This window comes from Phacochoerus africanus, chromosome 16, assembly GCF_016906955.1.
Source record: "Phacochoerus africanus isolate WHEZ1 chromosome 16, ROS_Pafr_v1, whole genome shotgun sequence".
NCBI lineage: Eukaryota > Metazoa > Chordata > Mammalia > Artiodactyla > Suidae > Phacochoerus > Phacochoerus africanus.
In genome coordinates, this window is record NC_062559.1 from 3,296,626 (window position 1) to 3,318,973 (window position 22,348).

The window sequence follows — 22,348 nt, forward strand, 5'->3', positions numbered from 1 at the left end:
TCCATCCAAACTAAACGAGCCCCGCCCCCCTGGGCTCTCCCCCTACCCTGGTGTTTTCACCCACGGACTCCTTCCAGGGCTTTATTTCTGTAGCACACCTGCCATTTGCCCCTCAAGCTCCCAGCGGATGCAAGATTTTTTTCTTCACTTTCTTTGTGTTCTTTAGCTCCCTCCCCCAGCCTGGCTCCTAGACACTAAAAAACCTAATGCAGATCATGTAGCCAAAAGGGTCTGGTCCTACACTGGCTGCTCAGGGAGACCCGTCTGGCAGACCAACCCCCCCACCCCCCGCTCCGAAAACCCAGAGGGCAGAAAGATAAGACGCACGGACTGGGCAAGCTCACCAGCAGGGGAGGTGGAGGCATTTTCTGGCCATTAATGTTCGCCCCTTGGGATTTCTAACAAGGGAAGGACACAGCACCTACATTTTTCTATAAATTGCTCACAAAGACATGGATGCGCCGCAGGAAAGTCAAGTTCACCCAACCGGGTTGTCTCAAGCTTTTCCTTAAGAAAGAAGACATTTGTCCATGGCCAGAGCTAGAGAGGAAATATACTAAGTACAGTGAGTGAGTGGTGTGTGTGTGTGTGTGTGAGAGAGAGAGAGAGACAGAGACAGAGACAGGGAGGAGGGGTGCTGCTGCACAGACAGACTTGCCCTCGAAGGCTGGCTCACTAACGTTCACCCTTTGCCCCCCCCCCCCCCCGCCGCCAACCCCCCTGCTCAGTGCACAGCAGGGAGTCACATGTCCTGCAGGGAGAGTCAAGGGCTTTTTACTCTTTTGAGAAATTGAGTGTCTGCCAATGGGCTCACCTCTGGGAACGTGTTCTCGCCTCTAAGCATTTTGTTCCAGGATCCACAGGAAGTTTAGCCTCCTTTTCTCTGGGGATGCTGGGGGTCAAGTTGATAACTCTCTCTCCTTCCTGTGTCGGCCTCGCTGCCTCCCCCACTGCTGTGCATGGGTGTGTGAGGCGGGGAAGGTGGGCTCCTGCAGATTAGAAGCAGCTCTCCTGTTCTGGTCTTTCTAACCCTTCCTGGGTTCCCAATCAAGACTCCCCCCTCCCCCACCGCCAGGGGTTTGGAGGGAATGTGCATTTATTTGTGTATATAGTCTTTTTAGGGCCACACTCTCGGCTTATGGAAGTTCCCAGGCTAGGGGTTGAATCAGAGCTGATGGAACCCACATCCTCGTGGATACTAGTCGGGTTTGTTACAGCTGACCCACTATGGGAACTCCAGAATGTGCATTTAATACCCATGAACAGGAGTTCCCATCGTGGCACAGCGGAAATGAATCCAATTAGGAACCATGAGGTTGTGGGTTCAATCCCTGGCCTTGCTCAGTGGGTCAAGGATCCGGGGTTGCCGTGAGCTGTGGTGTAGGTCGCAGATGCAGCTCAGATCTGGTGTGGCTGTGGCTGTGGTATAGGCCCACAGCTACAGCTCCAATTAGACCCGTAGCCTGGGTACCTCCATATGTCGTGGGTGCAGCTCTAAAAAAAGACACAAAAATAAAAATAAAAAATACCCGTGAACAGACTGGCCCCAGGACTTGTGTCCTCCCTGCCTGCCTGCTCCTCCTGTCTCCTCCTCCCTCCCACTGTGGGTTCCCTGGTGACTCTCAGCAGAGAATGTGACTGGTCCCTAAGTCATACCAACTAGAAAGGCAAGTCTTCCCACAGCATCTTCCCATCTGGCTTTTAAGATCACGCTGTGGTCTCTGAGGTTGCACATATGTACATTCTTTTTCTCATACTATATTCCATCACGTTCTATCCCAAGAGATTGGATAGAGTTCCCTGTGCTGCACAGCAGGACCTCATTGCTTATCCATTCTAAATGGAACAGTGTGATCTACTCACCCCAAACTCCTCGTCCATCCCACTCCCTCCCCCTCCCACTTGGCAACCACAAGTCTGTTCTCTATCCATGAGTCTGCTCCTGCTTTGCAGATAGGTTCATCTGTACCCTATTTTAGATTCCACATATAAGTGATATCATAGGGTACTTTTCTTTCTGACTTACTTCACTTAGTATGAGAGTCTTTAGTTGCATCCATGTTGCTGCAAATGGCATTATGCCATTCTTTTTCATGACCGAGTAGCATTCCATTGTATGTATGTATCACATCTTCCTAATCCATGCATCTGTCTATGGGCATTTAGGTTGCCTCCATATCTTGGCTTAATTATATAACAGACTGCAGAGCTGCTGGGAAAATAACACGGCACACTCCACCTCTGCTCTCTCACCTTCAGTGGAAATTATTTACTATTCCCCTTCACACAAGTGCACACAGGAGCATTTGCACGTGTGCACGGACATACACACACACACAGAGGAAATCTCGCAGACACTGTCTGTTGAGTTGGTGCCACTGGCCAGTAGAGGCAAGTCACAGAAAGACCCAGGCAGCACCCAGTTGAGGAACCGCTCCAGCAATGCACTGCCTCTGCTTGCAAACGTCCACAGATTCAACAACTGTGGCTCCTGACTCGGCCGGAGGTTCTAGCACAGCAGATGCACCTGTCAACCCCGCCACGTCTGGAGGTTTGTGGGCATCACCACGAGATAGAGCAGCACCAAAGCCTTCCTCTCTCATTTTCAGGCTTTTCGCTACCATAACACTCAGGAGAAATGCAACCCAGGAAGATGGAAAAAGACCACAGACAACTAAAAGCTATTGCTTAATAAAACTCCAGACTCCCCAGACTCCCCTTGCTGAATCACGCATGGAGCGCATCATGGGGTTTTTCAAATTACACAGCTCCCTTATTGCAGAAAACCCTAAGAAGGAGGTGGGACCACAATAAATTCTTGAGAATTCCATTCAGGAAATCTGTTATTATAAACATAATAGGTTTAGTCGCCTAGAAAAAAGCCAGGACATGTCCTAACCTGCTTCTAGAAACAGGTTTTCTCATTTTACCACTGCGCCAAAATGGCGATACGTGCGCTCTTGATAACACTCTGGACGGCATCTTCGTAACGTTTTCTTAAGTCACTTTGATGGCAGCTGGAGTGAAAATCACAAATGGAACGGGTCCTCACTTCCAACAAGGATGACTTCCTTCGTGTTTGGGGGAACATAAAAATGCCCTAACGGCCAAGGAGAGAGCATGATCCTGCAATAATCTCTAGGCCCTCATTGCTGATGGGAAGACCCAGCAGCTCAGTCCCCTATCCATCAGCTCGGAGTCTCTGCATGTCACTGGGTTAACGAGCTTACCCACAAGAATGGAGTGCTAAATTGGAACCGAAGAACAGATCTTTCATGAGATTTTGAGTCTCCCCCCCACCCCTTCACTACATTACAATGACGGCCATTCATAACAGAAGCAATTAAGTGGCTTCTGCTTCATGCCTCACTGTGCCACTCAGCAAGCCCACGCGCCTCAGCTCCTCACTTACATTTCTTCATTTCCCTTATCACTGAGGACACAACTCCCCTGGTTAATTTAAATGACTCGGAGACCCTCCTCCGGCCGGGGGTCTTTAAGCACGACCAGTTAGACGCCACCACCACCACCGCCCAGGAAGCCGCCACAGCCTCCTCCTCAACGCCCTCTATGCACAGGTGCCCAGCGTCTGCTGTGGGACCAACCCCTCACTGTGCCCTGCTTCCCAAACCCTCCTCTGGGCCCTCTGAAACACCTGCCCATTGACCAGAGGTCTCTTCCTGAATGCTGCCACCACCTCCTGCCTTCACTGATGCCAGGCTTCTGGCGGGTCACGACATGCCCTGCCCCCTCCGTTTAAATTAAAGAATAGTTGATTTAAAATGTTTCTTCAAACTCTGTTGAAAGAGAGAAGGGACCCGATCACATACATGGTTCCCTGTGCTGTACAGCAGGGCAGTTCCAAATCTAACGGTTTGCATCCAGCAACCCCAAACTCCCTGTCCATCCCATGCCCTCCCTACTGCCCCCACGCCCGCCCCCAGCAACCAGGAATCTGCTCTCCAAGTCCGTGATCTGTTTCTGTCCTGAAGATAGATCATCCGAGGAGCATCCTTTAATCTCACCCCAGGCTTCCCAGGAGCCAAAGGGTGAGAAGATGCAGGAGAAATGTACGGCGCCCATCGCCAGCTCCCTCCGCCTCTCCAGGCCACATCCCTCCTCCTCCAGCTCATCCAAACTCTTAGCGCCTGGACTCCCTCACCTGTCTTCTTCCATAGGGGCAGGTCACAGGTCACAGGGCAGGCCCCAGGTCACAAGGCAGGCCCGGGTCATAGGGCAGGTCACAGGTTATAGCAAACAAGGCATCCCTCCCATTACAACTGCTGAAACTGCACCCCAGCCCTGGCTACGAGGCCTCATTAGGACTTTTCTCCTGCCTGTAGACATGCCAAGAAAGCCTCTCTTTGTACCACTCCAGGAAGCAAGTAAATATCTCAGGCACCCTACAGAAGCTGTGCTCCAAAACATTAATCATGACACTTGGGATCCACAGAGTGATTCAGGTCGATTAAACTCTTTCTCCCCTCTTGTCAGAGCAACACACACACACACACACACACACACACACAGACCCACACAGATACAACTACCTTAACAATGTTTACATTTCGTTGAAAAAAGAACTGTTGTTTGGGTTTCCTATATGAAATTTTGTGCTTTTAAACTTTTTTTTTTTTTTGCCATTTCTTGGGCTGCTCTCGCGGCATATGGAGGTTCCCAGGCTAGGGGTCAAATCAGAGATGTAGCCACCGGCCTACACCAGAGCCACAGCAACGCGGGATCCGAGCCGCGTCTGCAACCTACACCACAGCTCACGACAACGCTGGATCCTTAACCCACTGAGCAAGGCCAGGGATCGAACCCGCAACCTCATGGTTCCTAGTCGGATTCGTTAACCACTGCGCCACGACGGGAACTCCTGTGCTTTTAAACTTAGTGTTAAAACCTGAATAGAAAGACACATAAAGGGAACTATATGCAATCTCTTGGGATAGAACAGGATGGGAGATAGTATGAGAAAAAGAATGTGCACACAGGTATGACTGGGTCACTGCTGCACAGCAGAAATTGGCACCACACTGTAAACCAATTATACTCTAACCAAAAAATACAAAAAACAAAACAAAAACCAAAATTCTGTGCCTGTGCATTTCAAACCAGTTCTGTACGAAAACAACACAACAACAGCAGACAAAAAACAAAAAGTGCCAAGAAGCTGTAGCTGTAATTTCAAAAAGAAACAAAAAACGCCAACCAGGACCAAACCTCCGGCAAAGAAATTACTTGCTCTCCTCTAAGCAGGTGAGTGGAACCCGCCCCTGCTGGCATCAACTCAGCCTTGAACCCATTTCCCAAGACCTCTGACCTTTGGACCCTTACAAGCCTGGGCGGCCACACACAGCGCTTCACTGGCGGTGTAACAAGACACACTTCCAAAGTCAAGTGACAACCTTCCATAATCTAATAGAGCGAGAGTCACGGACAACCAGGCCCCCTTGGGAAAGCGCCCACGAATCGATGTCAGCAATTTTTTTATAAATCCTGCTCGGAAGGGAAGGTGGTCTGGATTTAGTCACAGAACCAAGGGGCTTCTGAGAAATGTAGGTAGGGGCCAAGGTACCCTTCCAGGCGGTTCTGGGACAGTTTCCCCACGGAAGGCAACGGGTCCGCCTGCTGCCATCGCAGTGGCTACAGAACTGCCAGTGACCATGGCCCTGCCCTACCACGTCTGAGCCGGAGGCAGCCGCAGATGGACACGGGGACCTCCCTGCCACGCTGACCTCAGCCCGACACCTGGAAAGGTGCCACGGTTCATCCAGCAGGAGCCACGGGATCAGCTGGTTCCCAGAGGCAGGCCAGAGACAGCTCCGCAGACCAGGCAGAAAGAGCTGGTCTAGCAGCCGACGGGTCACCACGGGGCAAAGACTTCATGTTTGCTGGACAGTAGCGAACATCAGAAACACACAACCAGAACGGTACCAGCTGCCATAGAGGGATGCGCGCACTCAGAATTATGGGAATTGATTTGCGTACGTCGGTCCATACGTAGAGGCTCAATGCTTTATAGCCAATCCCTTGTGATTATAAAGTCTCAAGCCACTTTAAAAGATTAACTCTCCTAGATAGAGGTGCCTGGGTAACCCCCCCTGACGCTACACTGGAGATTCTGGAATTCAGCTGAGGTTCTCCTTAAACCAAACAGGCAGGATCAGGCCTATCCATGGTTGGCTATTTTTGAAGCTTTACGTGAACGATCAAGTTCACATTCCCTTAGACGGCAAAATGGCTACATCAACGTACAAGGGCCGGAAAAGGGTGGCCACTTCTCAGATGTGAAAGCAGCTTCAAATTCCTGCAACAAGCAGTGCAGCATCAAACCACCTTTTCTCAGGTCTGAGCAGGAAGATTGGGGGAGGGGTGCAGGGGAGGGGGAGGAATCGAGCCCTTAGGGGCTGGGCACCCCCCTGTCCACAGACGGGGAAAGCTGCTGGACCCCAGGGACACAAACTCCCAAGGGTCACCAGCATCTAGCACAAACAGAGAGAGCAGGTCTGTGACTTGGTGCAAAGTTTTAAGTGCTGAGACCCAAGGAAAACACCACTCCCTGCCTCTGCAGGAAGGAAGAACACCCAAGGTTGATCAAGCCCCACCAACGGATTCCAGAGCCTCTGTGCCGTGCAGCACAGGCAGGCCTACTGGGGGTGGTTAAGAGAGACAAAGCCGGACCAAGAGGGTCGGGCTGGGGGAGGGATGGACCAGGAGCCTGGGGTTCACAGATGCAAACGACTCTACACGGGATGGACAGACAACAAGGCCCCGCTGTGTGGCACAGGGAAATATATTCCATCTCCTGTAATAAACCATAACGGAAAAGAATATGAAAAGAATATGTATAACAGAATCCCTCGGCTGTACATCTGACGCTTCAATCAAATAAATGTTTAAAAAAAGTGACAATAATGACATGCAGTGTGGATGCAAAGGCCACCCCAGGAGCCACAAACAGCGCAGTTTATGTCCCCAGCAAGCAAGGGACCTTATCGCTGATGGCTCATAGACAGTCCCTGGAAGACAGAATGAACACAGTAACACTTCCTGGTACACTGTCCTTTTTCCAGCACAAACGTCACCAGGTTCTTTAAGATGGGTCCCGTCGTGGCACAGTGGTTAACGAATCCGACTAGGAACCATGAGGCTGTGGGTTCAATCCCTGGCCTTGCTCAGTGGGTTAAGGATCTGGTGTTGCCGTGAGCTGTGGTGTGGGACTCAGACTCGGCTTGGATCCCGCGTTGCTGTAGCTGTGCCATAGGCCAGTGACTACAGCTCCGATTGGACCCCTAGCCTGGGAACCTCCATATGCCATGGGAAGTAGCCCTAGAAAAGGCAAAAAGCCAAAAAAAAAAAAAAATTGGGTACCAGTGAAGCAAGAGCAACATATCCATATTAAACAGCTTCGTGATTTCTCCTTGTATTCTAATTTTATTGCTAAATTGGAGACTCTAGAAATAGTAAAAAGGAAAAAAAAATGAGTCAGTTTTAACTGGGGTTCCTAAGAGAATCGTAGCAACACTGCGCTGCCCTGATTTATGGAGCATCTTTATTCCACCAAGCTTGACAATACAATAATAATAATAATAATAAAAACAAGAAATTACACGGCTAGAACCTCTGATATTCGAGATCTGGATCCGGGCTCTTCTCCTGTCATGAATTTAATTCACAAAGTAACCCAGACGGCTAAGTGATGACTGCTATTGGTTTCATAATCCCCCTCGGTCACTAATGAACAGGATGGCATCTCCATTTCTCTGACGGAAGAACTGCAGAGGTTCGGGCCACCCTAGGTCACCAGCATGTCACTTTCAGAGGACGGAAGAGAAATGCCCCCAACAGAGGCTAGAATCACACCTGGGGGCTTCTCTAACTCCCTGGAACTTTGGGGGCCGGGTAAGGAGGGGAGGAATGCGTTATCCGAAGGAGGTCTCTCGAGTCCTTGCAGCAGATCGTGGGCTCATTCAGGGCCACACTGATAGGGAACAGGACTTCCTTACTGACGGTGTCATCGGAAGCTTCTGGAATGGCTCCCGACCCCCCCCTGCCTGGCGTTCACTGTGACCTCCATCCTTTGCCCCGTCTGGGCTCTTCTTCCCCGATGCTCTGATGGGTCAAACGTCTCCCCGTGGAGCTGACTGACCCAAAGTGAGCCCCGTGGTGCAAGGACCCGGGGGACAGTCTCCGGCCAACAGCCCACGAGAAACCCAGTGGCCACAAGGGACAGAAGCCCATCCACAACCATGCTGGTGATTGACGGGGTGTTATATTTAGATCAAATTTTGGACAAGATTTTATCTGGATCAGAACAATGTTCTTTTGGCTTTAAGAACAACCACTCCAATGAACTTTCAACATTACAATGAAATTCTTCACAAATATTCACTGGCTCTTTCAGAAAATAATCTCTAAGGAAGAATATATTTCAGATATAATTTCTTTTTCCTTTTTGTTTTTGTTTTCTTAGGGCTGCACCCGCGGCATATGGATGGTTCCCAGGCTAGGAGTCTAATCTGGAGCTATAGCTGCCGGCCTACGTCACAGCCACAGCAACGCGGGATCTGAGCTACATCTGCCACTGACACCACAGCTCCTGGCAATGCCGGATCCTTAACCCACTGAGTGAGGCCAGGGACTGAACCTGCGTCCTCATGGATGCTGCTCAGATTTCTTTCTGCTGAGCCACGACAGGAACTCCTCTTTCTTCTTTGAAAATCATAATATATGCCATGGGTATGGCCCTAAAAGACTAAAAAAAAAAAAAGAGGGTACTATTGAGGCCATTAATAAACACACAGATAAAATTAGTTAATCTGTGGATGTTCAGAAATGTTAGCTAGGTTACAGATTTAGTAAAATTAGGAGAGTTTAGGATGGAAACAAAGGTATGTTAATTAGCCTGATTCTTACATTTCAGACAAACATGGACAGGTGGTTACAGTGTTTCATCAAATATGGTCTCTTCCTTCATGACATAATTTTATCTTTTCGTATATTTGACAACATTTCAAGGACGGAAAGTCCATCAAGTCACTGTGGCTCTTGATCCAGAGCTCAGAAGTTCCAGAGAGAATATAAGGCCACACGCATGTTTGTTCAGCACCAAATACACACGGGTAGTCCTGGGCTGGGGTGGGGGTACACGAGAGATAAAAAGACTTCCCTTCTCTTTGAGCAGCTGACCATGTAAAAGTGGGCAAATAAAACCAGTTTTTGTAAAATAACTGGGAAATGGTGCAACATTGCACCTAGTCTGAATAATGAGAAGAAATATGCAATATCTATTACAGAAATTAAAAGTCTCTCCCTCCGTCTTATATGAATCCAGACTCCTGAATGATCTGTTCTTGTTTACTGATTCTCTCCCCACCCCTCCTGCACGGACAGCCCTCAGACACCCCTTCTTCTCAAGCCCACTGCCCAGGTGGTTGACCACACGCAGGCTTCAGCCAGTGTCGCGTGGTGCAACGAACTGGACAGGGCTTACATCCGGCCTGGGGAAGATCCACGAGCCACTTGGGGCTCAAAAGTTTCAAAAACCCAGAAGTATGGGGGTGTGGACGCTCCTTGGGCCCCGTCACCAACAGAGAGCAGAAGCCGAAGCATCGATGCATCCTCTCTTACTTCCCCAGCAGAGAGCTCTGAGACGCACACCCCTCAACACAAAGTCCCAAAGGTTCTAGGGACAGTGGGTAGGACAGCAAACCAAGCCAATAACACATCCTGTAACAGCATCCACCCTGGAGCTTAGAGGAAAGACCTGGGACAGGAATATAACCAGGAATTCCAAATCCTAGGGATTGGATTTCAAGCTGCAGAAAGAATAAGATCGCCTGGAGAGATAGTGGGGTTGAGAAGAGGTTCAAGGTCAGGGCCAGGTACCCCAACCCTAGGGGACTACTTCCTTCTCTTAGGACCACTTTCTCTTCTTTCTATACAGAGTGAGATGCTTCATGGGGTTTTCTCCCCTTTTCTTACTCCCTAGAAGATTTCTGCTCTATAACCTTCATAATACATTGACTCTCCTCAAGACTCAGTCTTAAGGCTTCTTCACTTTTCGAGTATTTCATATAACTCTCCCTGCAGATGACTTTATCTACCCCAAGGCTTTATTTTCCGCCTTTGAGACGAGGACCCTTAGATTGCTCTCCATCCTAGACATTGTTTACAAGCGTCACACCCAGCTTTCCAGTTAGTCACTTGGAATCTCCTGTTCAATGTCCCAGCGTCGCCGGAAAGTCAATAATCCCCAAACCAAACCCATAAACAACGCAAGACCCCTCTGCCCTCTCCCTTCTCTGGAAGGCTCGACTTCTCCCTACTTCCTCCTCCCCGTGCACGCTGCTGCCCAAGGGCTGTCAGATCCCAGCTGAAGTTCCACGTCACAGAACCTATATCCCCCAATCCACCAACAAGGCCAAATCCTTTGGTTTAAGCACTTGGCTGTTCTACTCACAGTAGCACCTAGTTGATAATATTGCAAGCTCCACTAGGTAAGATAATAGATCTCTTTGGCACAAATTGCTGCCTCGGTTGGGTGCTTTATTTCCACGTTGCTGAGAATTATGGATCTAGGTTCTTCCGTTGAAAAGGGATACTCTAAAAATATCGACATTGTACTTTATCCAATTAGGAAACTTTTCCAAAGAGTAAACTCCGAGTTCTGCTGCAGAATTCCAAGCTCTTTCCTCTTACTTTTTCCTCCAAAAGCACAGACTACTTGCTTGGATAGTCTATATAAGTAACTTCTCAGTACTTCAAATTATAAACGGTTAATTCTTTGATTCGAGTTAAAAGTATCCATTGGTACAGATTTTTTTTTTTTACAAAGCACATATTTAAACTTAATATACTTAAACCATTTTTTACAGTTTAAAGTCTAGCCAGATCCACGCCAAGTTTTTACATTTCCTGCAGTGGAGAAAACAAACTGAACACAGGTCTACGCCAGAGGCCAACAGGTGCCACACAGGCAGATACGGTTAGTTCAAGATTCACGTTTACAGCCAATGTTCTATGTGGTGAAGACTCAGATTTAGCAAAACAGTCTTTACCAAAATGGTTATCAGGTGCAATGGGATTCCAGCCCACTGCTTCAAGAGGAGCTTCGGGAGAGAGAAGCTTGCTTGGAAGGCTCTAGGAGCAGGAAGCTTGTTCCCAAACAAGGGGACTCATCCCACTGCTGGGATCCTCCCATTATTAAAAGATTCTCTAGAAAGACGACCTGAAATCTGTCTTATGCTTTTCTCACTCAGCTGTTGTGTTTCCTGGAAGAATCCAGAACAAACCCATTACCCTCATCCCTGGGAAAGTCCTTCAAATATCTACTGGCATTTTTCTCTTCCTTAGGTGTGGAGATGACATTTTTTGGGAGCTTCCCAGGGTGGTGAAAGGAGTTGAAATTGGACATCATGCTTAGAGGCACGTAGGGCTGGGTGCAGGATGTGCGGAATTCCAAGGTTGAAACCTGCCATTCCATATGTCAAGTTCACGGACCTCCCTGATCAACTAAATAGAGGCGACCAGTTGTTTTAAAGGATTGGGAGGAAGAAAATGAAAGCTTTTCCATAATGGACATTAAAAAATGAGTAAATGGAAAATCAAAGATAGAGAATTTTAAACGACCCAAGTTTGGAAGAATAAATCTCCAACTGAAAAGCTGAATCAAATCGGCTGTCTCCAACAAATAATCCAGTTGTCAGGTAACTTTTAAAAGCTACTCTAAAAACTGCTAGATTGGAGTTGCACCTCCACGCCAACCCCACTTCCCTCTTGGGATGTTAAAGCCACAAGCCTGCCCGTTTCGGGCCCCAGTGGGAAGTCTCTCAAACTCACCAAAGAGCTACTCAGACCTGAATTATGATGCAGGTCCCATGATCTCTCACAGAACTTCACAAAAACCCTAATGAGAATGGTCTCAAAAGAACTGGAAAGGCGTGTGAAATTCAGATTTTATTTGCCAGAGAATAAATGATGCACTTTTTGCCCAGAGGCACAGTTCTAAGAGGCGCATATCATAAGCTGAACCACCTGTTTCACTTATACACAGACATTTTTCACATTCTTGCTCATATAAAGAAGACCAAAGGGAAATTATAAAATATTAGTATGTTAAAAAGAAAAAAAAAAAAGACAAGACCCACTTTCCTGCTACCTAAGCCCAGGGTGAGATTTTTATAGACATTCTGGTGAAATTTGATGGGAAACTCATCTTCGAAGTGCTAAAAACAGGGGTCTACAAAATGAAAGTGAGAGTTCACTCTTCTCTAAGATATAGTTGATTAACACCCTGATTTTAATTTAGGGGGAGCCTGGCAGTCGCTTTTTGTTCCCAGGATAAAATCCATGGCGTGAGTGAGAAAATGGCAAGAAAAATAACTGCACAAAAGGGTGAAGTAAAATCTCTATTAAAAAGACAACTTCTCACCACCTCACTAAGAAAATCCTACTAAACAGGCTCTAAAAGCAGTGATTTTTTTTCCCCCTGCCAAAAAGATGTTCATACCTTTCCTCTCCCCTAGGTGGCAGTGTGGCACATAAAGAGACCATCCCAGGACCCACCAAGGATTTCTTACAGGAGTCAAAGATGACCAGGAATGAAGATTCAAGGGAAAAATACTTAATGAGGTATCGGAATAAAGAAGCTTTTAAAAATATATATAAATAGAAAAGAGTAGTACTCACTGGTTCCACGTTGTAGGAAAAAAGAGCATATTCTCTATCCGGAGATATTTCATATCTGATGGCTCTTAGCGATTCCTAAAAGAATCAAAAAAAGAAAAAAAAAGAACAAATTTTAAAGTACTACAGATAACTCAAAATCTTGTAGTTTAATGGTGTCTGCTGGTATCATTTTCTAAACTTGCTAAAAGCCTATTAAAAATGGCTACATCCTTTTTTGTTCACTGGACAATGTTCAGTTAATTAACAGTATTTTACATTTTTTGTAGGGTTTTTTTTTTCAAATGTCAACAAAACATTTTGTATCTACCTGAACACATCAACAGAAATAAATACGAAAACAAATACCCGTCTCCCACGAGACTCCCAACCTCCCTGTATCGTTCTATCTTTTCCTTGGCTCATTCTTATATGCAGAAGCTTGTATTTGATAGATTTGTTCTGAAAAGAGAAGCACATCCCATACGTGGCTCTGCAACTTGCTTTTTCACCATCATGGATGCTGGCCCACAAGTCAGTGTATAGGGGGCTAACATTTTTTTCTTTCAAATTTCTTTCTAGTACGCAGGTAATTTTACTTAGGTGAAAGCATCAAAAATGCTGTGTTTCGCTCCAACTTACTCCTCTTCCCTGATGTACTCACACTGCCGTACAGACCCTCAGACCCACTGGAGAGAGCCCTCTCTTGTCAGCTTGGGGTGTACCACTCAAAGGACCACACAACCACATGCAAACCTACAGATGGACAACCACAGCTAAAAGTGACGTCACCTTACTCAACTCTCACCTTGGTTTTCTCATGCACCAATAACTCACAGTTCGGGTAGCCTGAATTAGTGCTCTTTCAAGCTTATATACAATTGTATGATGTGGATATATCTTCATCTACTCAGTCCTGACTGAAGGGTTGCTGCCTAAGATTCTTGTTGTTCCTGGTCGTTACGTTCTAGAAAGTCTCCACCAACACTGCTCCCAGGGGAAATGCAGAATGCCGTTCCTGTGAGTCTCTGGTCACAGTGTTTTTATCAACAATCAACACAGAACCTCGTCTTAAGTGTGTTTTTGTTTGGAGGCATTTTACTGAATATATATTATGGATTCATTAACACCGACTGCATGGCTGACAGCCCCACAGCCTGGGCCCGAACAAGGCTCACTTAACACACCGTGTTTGCTCCGGGAGGCATCTCACAGCCTTTTTCTGCTCTGGGACACAAGGCAGCACTTCGGCGTGATTCTTTGGGGCCATTTCAAACAGCGTAATTGCCAACAAAGAGCACAGGTGTGTGAAGAATGTGGCACCGCACAGACCACGAGAAGGATGCTTCTTTGCAGGATAAGAGCTGACACCCTTCTGCCACTTTGCACGTGTCCGAGCATGACTGCAAAGTACCTTTGAGCGTTCACTTGGGTTCACACATCCATTTTAGCACAAGGCGAATGTGCACACGCGGAGGCTGTGAGTGACACCTGTGATGGGTTTCTAGTCTGCTGTCGTAACGCACAATGCTGTAAGAAGGATCCTCACCCATTTACCTTTACTGGTTGTCTATGGTTATTTATTTTATAGGGTAAATTTCTATGTAATTCTTTATGTACGTATGTAGTTATTTCCCGTTTCCTTCATCAGCATGTAAGCTCCTTGAAAGGAGTCCTTTAAAAAAAAACCAACCCACTTTAATTTTTCTCAACCATGTTTTGTAGTTTCTAGCATATAAGTCTTGCCCAGATTTTGTTAAATGTATCCCCAAGTATTTAGTTTTATTGATGTTTTGTATATGTGAAACATACATGGGTATCTTCATTTCAGTATCCAGTTGCTTATGGCTAACATATAGAAATGTAATTGATTTTAGTACTTTAAGCCTATGCTCTGTAACCTTGTTAAATTTAATTAATTGTGCTACTGGGAATTTGGGGGGGCAGATAAATTTCCTTAGAATTTTCTACATAATCTACCCCCCCCCCCCCGTGGATAAAGACGGTTTTTTCCTTCCTTTCCTAACTGGATGCTTTTCACTTCTTTTTATATTTGTTAATTATGCTCTAGAGAACTGTCAGTATGAAGCCACAGAGAAGGCATGAAAGTGGACGCCTCGCCTTTTCCTGATCTTTCGGACAAGCATTCACTCTTCACTATTTAATGCCATATTCATGGTCTTTTAATCTTTTTTTTTTTTTTTAGGGCTACATTCCTGGCATAAGGAATGTAGGAGTCCCAGGCTAGGGGTCGAATCGGAGCTACAGCTGCCGGCCTACACCACAGCCACAGCAACACCAGATCCGAGCCACATCTTCGACCGACACCACAGCTCACGGCCACACCGGATCCTTAACCCACTGAGCAAGGCTGGGGATCAAACCTGCATCCTCATGGATACTAGTCAGATTCATTTCCGATGAGCCACAGGGGGAACTCCCATTTTTTTTTTGATAGATGCCTTTAATCAGGCTGAGGATGTTGTTACCTATTTCCAGTTTGCTCAGAGTTTTTACGATAAATGTCAAATGTTATAAGGACTGTTGACCCTTCTCAACTGCTTTTTTCTGTGTCGATTGAGAGATGATTAGGTTGTAAAGTCTGCCAATGTGGTAAAATACATGGTTTGATTTTTCAGTGTTAAACCAAACTTGCATTCCTGGGATACATTCTATTTGGATAAATTCTAGTCTAATATTCTATCTATCCCCCATTTTTATATATTGCTAGATGGGATTTGCTATGAATTTTAAGGACTTCTGAACGTGTGTTCCTTAGGGAAATTGTGGTTTTCTTTCTGGCAATATCTTTGTTTTCTTATTTCAGAGTAGTGCTGGTTTAATACATGATTTGGGAATTTATTCCTCCTCCTCTTCTATTTGTTCTATGAGTTTGGGCAGAATCGGTATTGTGCTTTCCTTGAATGTTTGGTAGAATTCAGCAGAGAAAATATTTGGGCTTTGAATTTTCTATATATGGAGTTTTTAAACCATGGATTAGATTTTTTTATGTCAACATATGACTATTCAGCTTCCTAGCTGCATTTTCAGTGAACTGTGATAATTGGTCTTTCAAAGATTTATATGCCTCATTTGTGTTGTCAAATTTATTGACCTAAGGCTGCTCAAAATATTTTCAACTATCGTTTTAACGTCTGTAGGCCTCTCTTCTGTTCCTGATATTGGTTGTTCCATCCTTTACCTTTGTTCCTGGTTGATTTTATTAATCTCCTCCAAAAACTAGCTTTGGATAGTCTTTATTTTTTCTCATTTTCTGGGCTGATTTCTTCCATTATCTCTCTTTTGCGTACTTAGGTTTACTTTTTCCTTTTTTCTAGTGAAAGCTTAGATATACTATGAATATTTAGAGCTGTAAATACTGCCTAGCTGTGTACCATAAATTTCGATATCAATATTTTTATTTTCATTCATTTCAAACTAGTGTCTTATTTCCACTTGATTTCTCCTTTGGCCAATTTTTTATTTAGAAGTATGCTGTTTAATTTACAATCAGCAGGGTATTTTCTAGATATATTTCTGCTTCTGAATTCTAGTTTAATTTTGTATTTGTTAGAGAAGATACTTTGTATAAGTTCCAACCTTTGAAATATATTGAGACTATTTTAAAGGCCCAGACTACCATCTACCTTGATAAACATTCCACGTGCACTCAGAAAGCATGTGTGTTGTGCCCTTGCGTCCCGTGATCTACAAATGTCAATTAGGCCAATTGGTTAATGGTCTTCTCTTTTCCTTCTTTTTTTTTGTCTTTTTTAAGGGCCGCACTTGCGGCATATGGAGGTTCCCAGGCGAGGGGTCCAACTGGAGCTGTAGCCACTGGCCTACGCCACAGCCACACCAGATCCAAGCCGCATCTGTGACCTACACCACAGCTCACGGCAACACTGGATCCTTAACCCACTGAGCAAGGACAGGGATCGAACCCGCATCCTCATGGATCCTAGTCGGATTCCTTTCCCCTGAGCCAGGACGGGAACTTACAACAGTGTTTTCAGGACTTCGGTCTCCTTACCAAGCTTTTCTCCTACATGTTCTATCCATTACTCAGAGAGGACCACTGAAATTGCCAACTATAATTGTGGATTGGTCCATTTCTGCTTTCTGCTCAACCAATTGTTGCTTCAAAGACTGTGGCCCTATTGCTAGTTGAATACCCTTTGGGATTCTCATGTCTTCTTAACAAACTAACTCCTCTATCACTACGAAATATTTATTTTTGTTTCTGGTAGTATTCCTTGTTCTTTGTCTGATTATTAAAACAGCCATTCAAGCTTCATATTGGTTACTGTTTGCATGACATATTTTTCCACTTTTACTTATTTTTTTTTTATCTTTTGTCTTCTCTAGGGCCGCGCCCGTGGCATATGGAGGTTCCAGGCTAGGGTTCGAATTGGAGCTGTTGCTGCCGGCCTATGCCACAGCCACAGCCACTCATGATCTGAGCCGAGTCTGTGACCTACACCACAGATCATGGCAACGCTGGATCCTTAACCCACCACGCCAGGGATTGAACCAGCAACCTCACAGTTCCTAGTCGGATTCGTTTCTGCTGTGCAGGACGGGAAGTCCACTTTTACTTAATTTTAAGCATTGTCTTTCTATTTATGTATTTATTTATTTATTTATTGTCTTTTTAGGGCTGCGCCCACAGCATATGGAGGTTCCCAGGCTAGGGGTTGATTCGGAGCTATAACTGCCAGCTTACACCACAGCCACAGCAACGTGGGATCCAAGCAGCATTTGTAACCTGCACCACACCTCATGGCAATGGGATCCTTAACCCATGAGCGAGGCCAGGGATTGAACTCATGGTTCCTAGCCAGATTCATTTCCGCTGCACCACGATGGGAATGCTTATCTTTATATTTAAAATATATGTCATAGTTTATGATTACTTTTTAAAACTAATCCTGAAATCTTCTGGGACTAATAAAGAGAATTTGTGGACATAATGAACGTGGGGACATAAGAAATTGGTCTTTATACTGCCGTCACATTGTATCAGTTTTCTGCCCCAGGTGTCATACTCGAGAAGGTTAACACGTCCGAAGATATTCTGTATACATGATGGTATTTTTAATGTCAATTTTTAGAGTAGGAGAAAAGGTTCCGAAATTTTACATAAGGTTAAAAGGAGGTGGACATTGTTCACATTTGGAGAACCCTTTTATAAAAAGATGGATGCATTTTTTCAGTACTGTTAATTCATTCTACCTGTTTCCATCCAAAGCCCAGCCATGCACTGACCATATTTATCCTTCCTAGCTCTTGTCACCCTATTATGTAGATCCACCTTTTCATCTGCTATGAGCTTTTTTATTCTAAAGAATGTCCTTTACATTTCTCAACGTGCAGGTACACTGCCAATGAATTCAATTAGAGTTTAATCTCCAAATTCTTTATTTTATCTTTATTTCTGAAAGATACTTGGACTGCATATAGATTTCTACATTGACAGTTTCTTTTCTCCCAGCACCTTAAAGGTGTCACTCCACTTTCTTCTGGCTTGCATAGTGTCTGGTGAAGACTCTGTTGTCACACTAATGTTTATTCTTCTATACAAAGGTCTTTTGCTTTGACTGCCATTAAGGTGTTCTATTTTTCTTTTTCTGTCTTTTTAGAGCCACACATGCAGCATACGAGGTTCCAGGCTAGGGGTTGAACTGGAGCTGTAGCCACTAGCCTACACCACAGCTCACAGCAATATAGTATCTAAGCCCATCTGCAACTGACACCACAGCTCACAGCAGTGCTGGATGCTTAACCAGCATTCAAGGCCAGGGATCGAATCTGTGTCTTCACGAATACTAGGCAGATTCGATTCTGCTGAGCCATGATGGGAACTCCTAGGTGTTCTATTTTCAATGGTTTCCAACACTTGATAGTTAAGTGTAATTTGCATTGGTGTGGTTTTATTTATCTTTATTATGGTCAGGGTTTATGGAACATTTGTACCAAATGTGGTAAAAAATCAGTCACTATATCTTCAAAAGTGTGTTTTGTCTTTTCTTTCTTCTCTCCACACCACCCAGTGGCTCTGAAAATTATAGGCTGTCTACCTTATCACCAGGTGCAAAAAATGGATGCAAAAACTACAGGGCACATTTCCTAAACATTTGCACCAAGACTATGAACCCAAGATCGATTTCCCAAGCAAAGTAGGCTTTGGTTTCAGAAGGATGTTCCTGCAGTACTCTGTCCATTCTCTATGAGATTACTTGCCTTTTCCTGATCAATTTGGGAGCGCTCCTTGTAGATTGTAGATATCAGCCTTTTATTTGTTACATGGATTGCAAATATTGTCCATTATTTGTTTATCGATTTTGCCTTTCTTAATATTAAAACTTAAAACTCTTCTATAGCAAGTTAAATATGGCTATCTTTTGAAATAGCTTCTAGATTTCTTATTGTTTTTAAAAAATTCTCTTTTGTACTAAACCAAATGATAGAGGCTTTTCGACATTTAAACCTTTAACACAACTAGAATTTAACTCCGTATATTTGTGGAGTTAAAGAGTTAGTAATGCTGGTATTGTTTTCTAAGTATGTCATCATTCCTCCCAGTGTTTTTACTCATCGAGTCCTCTTTATCGTGAATCCCACTTCTGAATTCTTTAGTCTTTCACTGCTATGTTATTCCCATGTAAAATCTGATGGTTTTAAACTTGTCCTTTGGATTCAGAGAGACTGTGACGTATACTCTGCTTAAAGCATTTTCTATGCGGAAGTTAGAGACTTTCTTAATTTCTCTGTGCCTCTGCAAAATGGAGATAACGTCGTGGTTGATGTGAAAATTCAATGAAGTAATTACAACACCTTGGGCTATTAGCTATTATCAGTTATTAGTGTTAGTTATTACTATTAATGAGTTAGTACAATGTCTTTATTAGGATTTTACTATCAGGTAAAGGAGTACGTGTTACTGTGTATTTTTAAACTTTCTGTGGTTACATTCAAGTGTTTGTTCTCATTAAGATATTTTATCAAATGTTCAACATTTTTTTTTCCATGTCCTAATTAGGATTATGCTAAAGTTTGGTACCAGTTTTAAGAGAGGAACATTTTAAATATTGTATGGTCACCCAAGATTACACTATAGCTAATTTTTTTTTTTCAAATCTTCAACAAGATTTTATAGTTTGCTTTATTCTATTTGCAATTCTTTGATTTATTCTAGGTCTTTTTATGGTTTTTGTTCTTGTGAATGGAATATTTTCTCCATTTACACTTTTAGGTACTTATGTTAATGAAGAGAGAGCTACTGATTTATTTCCGTATTTTTGTGTTCAGCCACAAGAATACATTTTCTTATTAATTACAGTAATTTTTTTTTTAACTATTGTCTTTTAGGTTTTCCAAGAGAATTATGTTATCAGAACAACAGATACAACTTTTTTCCTCGTTCCGATTCCAATCATGTGGTTTGCTTTTTACACCATATTTCCCAAGATCTACAAGAACACATTAAATATTAATGGTGCTGTGGGTACCCTTCCTCACTATAATGAAAACGGTTTTACTGTTTGCCATTTAGAATGGTTTTCACTGCTAGCTGATTCATTGTAAACACTCTTTGTCATATTTAAACAGTTTTTATCCTTATCGTACCTGGGATTTTTATTAGCAGTGGTTGATAAACTTTATCAGATGCCCTTTCAGCACCCTGTGATAGAATCCTAAGTATTTTTCTGTTATTTTGCAGCTGGAATGGATTTTGTTGGTGGATTTCTTTCTTTCTTTTTTTTTTTTTGTTGTTGTTGTTGCTCTTTTTTCTTCCCTTCTTCTCTTGTTCTCTCATCTTGTGGTTTGATGACTATCTTTAGTGTTGTATTTGAGTTGATTTTTCTTTGTTTGTGTATCAATTTTAGATTTTTGGTTTGCAGTTTTTCTGAAGTTTTGTATGAGTCCTATATGTGTGAGATTGCTCTAAGTAGTTGGTCTCTCTCTTTTTTTTTTTTTTGTCTTTTTGCTATTTCTAGGGCCACTCCCGTGTGGCATCTGGAGGTTCCCAGGCTAGGGGTCCAATCGGAGCTGTAGCCACCGGCCTCGCCAGAGCCACAGCAACGCGGGATCCGAGCTGCGTCTGCAACCTACACCACAGCTCATGGCAACGCCGGATCGTTAACCCACTGAGCAAGGGCAGGGACCGAACCCGCAACCACATGGTTCCTAGTCGGATTCGTTAACCACTGCGCCACGACGGGAACTCCCGGATTTCTTGATATTTGAAAACTGTTGTCACCTTCCTTGTTCAGAGCACGTCATGCTTTTGATACATGACTGAACTCTACTTGCCAATATGTTATGTGTGATTTTTGCATTTATACCCACTAGTGATATTGGTGTATAGTTTACATGTGGCATTATTGGGGGCTCTTTAGTTATCTATAACACAATTTTTTTCATAACATTATTCTGACTTTAAAAAATACTGGTCCACATATATGACGATCCCACATATACAGCTCTCTAGGCATGTTTCTGGTGAGATGCATATCTAAAGGGTTGTGTCTTATTTTCTTGTACTAGATAAATATGGACATGATGATGAATGTAGAGAAGGAAAGGTGGCCATCGGTGGGAGAGAGAGATATAAAATGATAGCGGGCCCCAAATGACCCAGTAATAGAAGGAAATGAAGAGTTGAAAATACCAATACATCCAGAGGCTGTTTTGTGAGAACAATCTCACAAAGGAAAAAATAAAGAACTACATACACAAGATTAGTAACGAAAAAACAAAAGCCAAACACTGGCAAGCGTGAATGAATCATGAGAGGTACCCTGTGCAACTCTGCAAACAAAATAAATGGGGATGTGATCTCACCCTCCCTAGTCCGTGAGGAAGAAGGGACCCCATGGACTAGGTGGTACAACCTGCACCTGGCCCCCCAATTCCCCTAAAAAGCATCTCATTCGGAATCAGACAGACTGAGGTGCCTCTCTTAGCACTGCTTGCAAGAGTCAGAGAAGACTTGAAAATGCAGCCACTACAGAACACGGTGAAGGACCTTCATGAAGGGTCTACCACTGAGAAAATTCCCCAAGTGGCTTCACAAACCGAGTTCTGTCTAACCATGAAAACAGATCATTCCATGCACTGAGGGGCATGAGTGTGTTTGTGTGTGTGTGTGTGTGTGTGTGTGTGTGTGTGTGTGTGTGTAGGCTAACCTGACTCTCTGATCTTTGCTTTAGGCAATATGCAGTGACCTCCAGGTGTGAACACCCTTTGAAGCTGGGCACCCTTCAATGCTGGACTTGATCCCCTCTGGACAACTGTAGGCACAGAGGCTGAGCTGGGCCCTTTATGCCATTTAAAAAGAATTTCGTTTGGAACCAGACAAAGATGAGTGCAGTCCTCAGGGCTCTTAGCTGCCAGCTATGTTATTCAGAAAAAGTTATTTTTAATCTCCGTAAACTTCAGCTTTCTCTTCCATCAAACGAGTAGTCACAGGATGGCTAGGGATTTCAATTAAAAGAGGATAACATGCACAGAGCTCAGGATAATTCTGGTCCCACTGTAAGCATGCAAATGTCAATTATGAATTGCTTCATTCTGTGTAAACGCTGCAGCATCCTCTTCCTCAAAGTACCCCTGGCTGTCTACTCAACAACGCCTTGCTTCGCCTGGCTTCCGGTCTCCAAGTTAGTCACTC

General features: G+C 44.3%; 1 protein-coding gene across 1 annotated transcript in view; it reads right to left on the bottom strand.

Moving 5' to 3' along the window:
- The window catches only part of LOC125117667 (dipeptidyl aminopeptidase-like protein 6), a 260,710-nt gene extending 247,945 nt beyond the window's left edge, over nt 1–12,765 (bottom strand). Inside the window, exon 1 of the mRNA XM_047763699.1 lies at nt 12,697–12,765. The gene's annotated coding sequence lies outside the window, so the exon portion shown is untranslated. The remainder of the gene's footprint in view (nt 1–12,696) is intronic.
- Nucleotides 12,766–22,348: the final 9,583 nt, after the last annotated feature.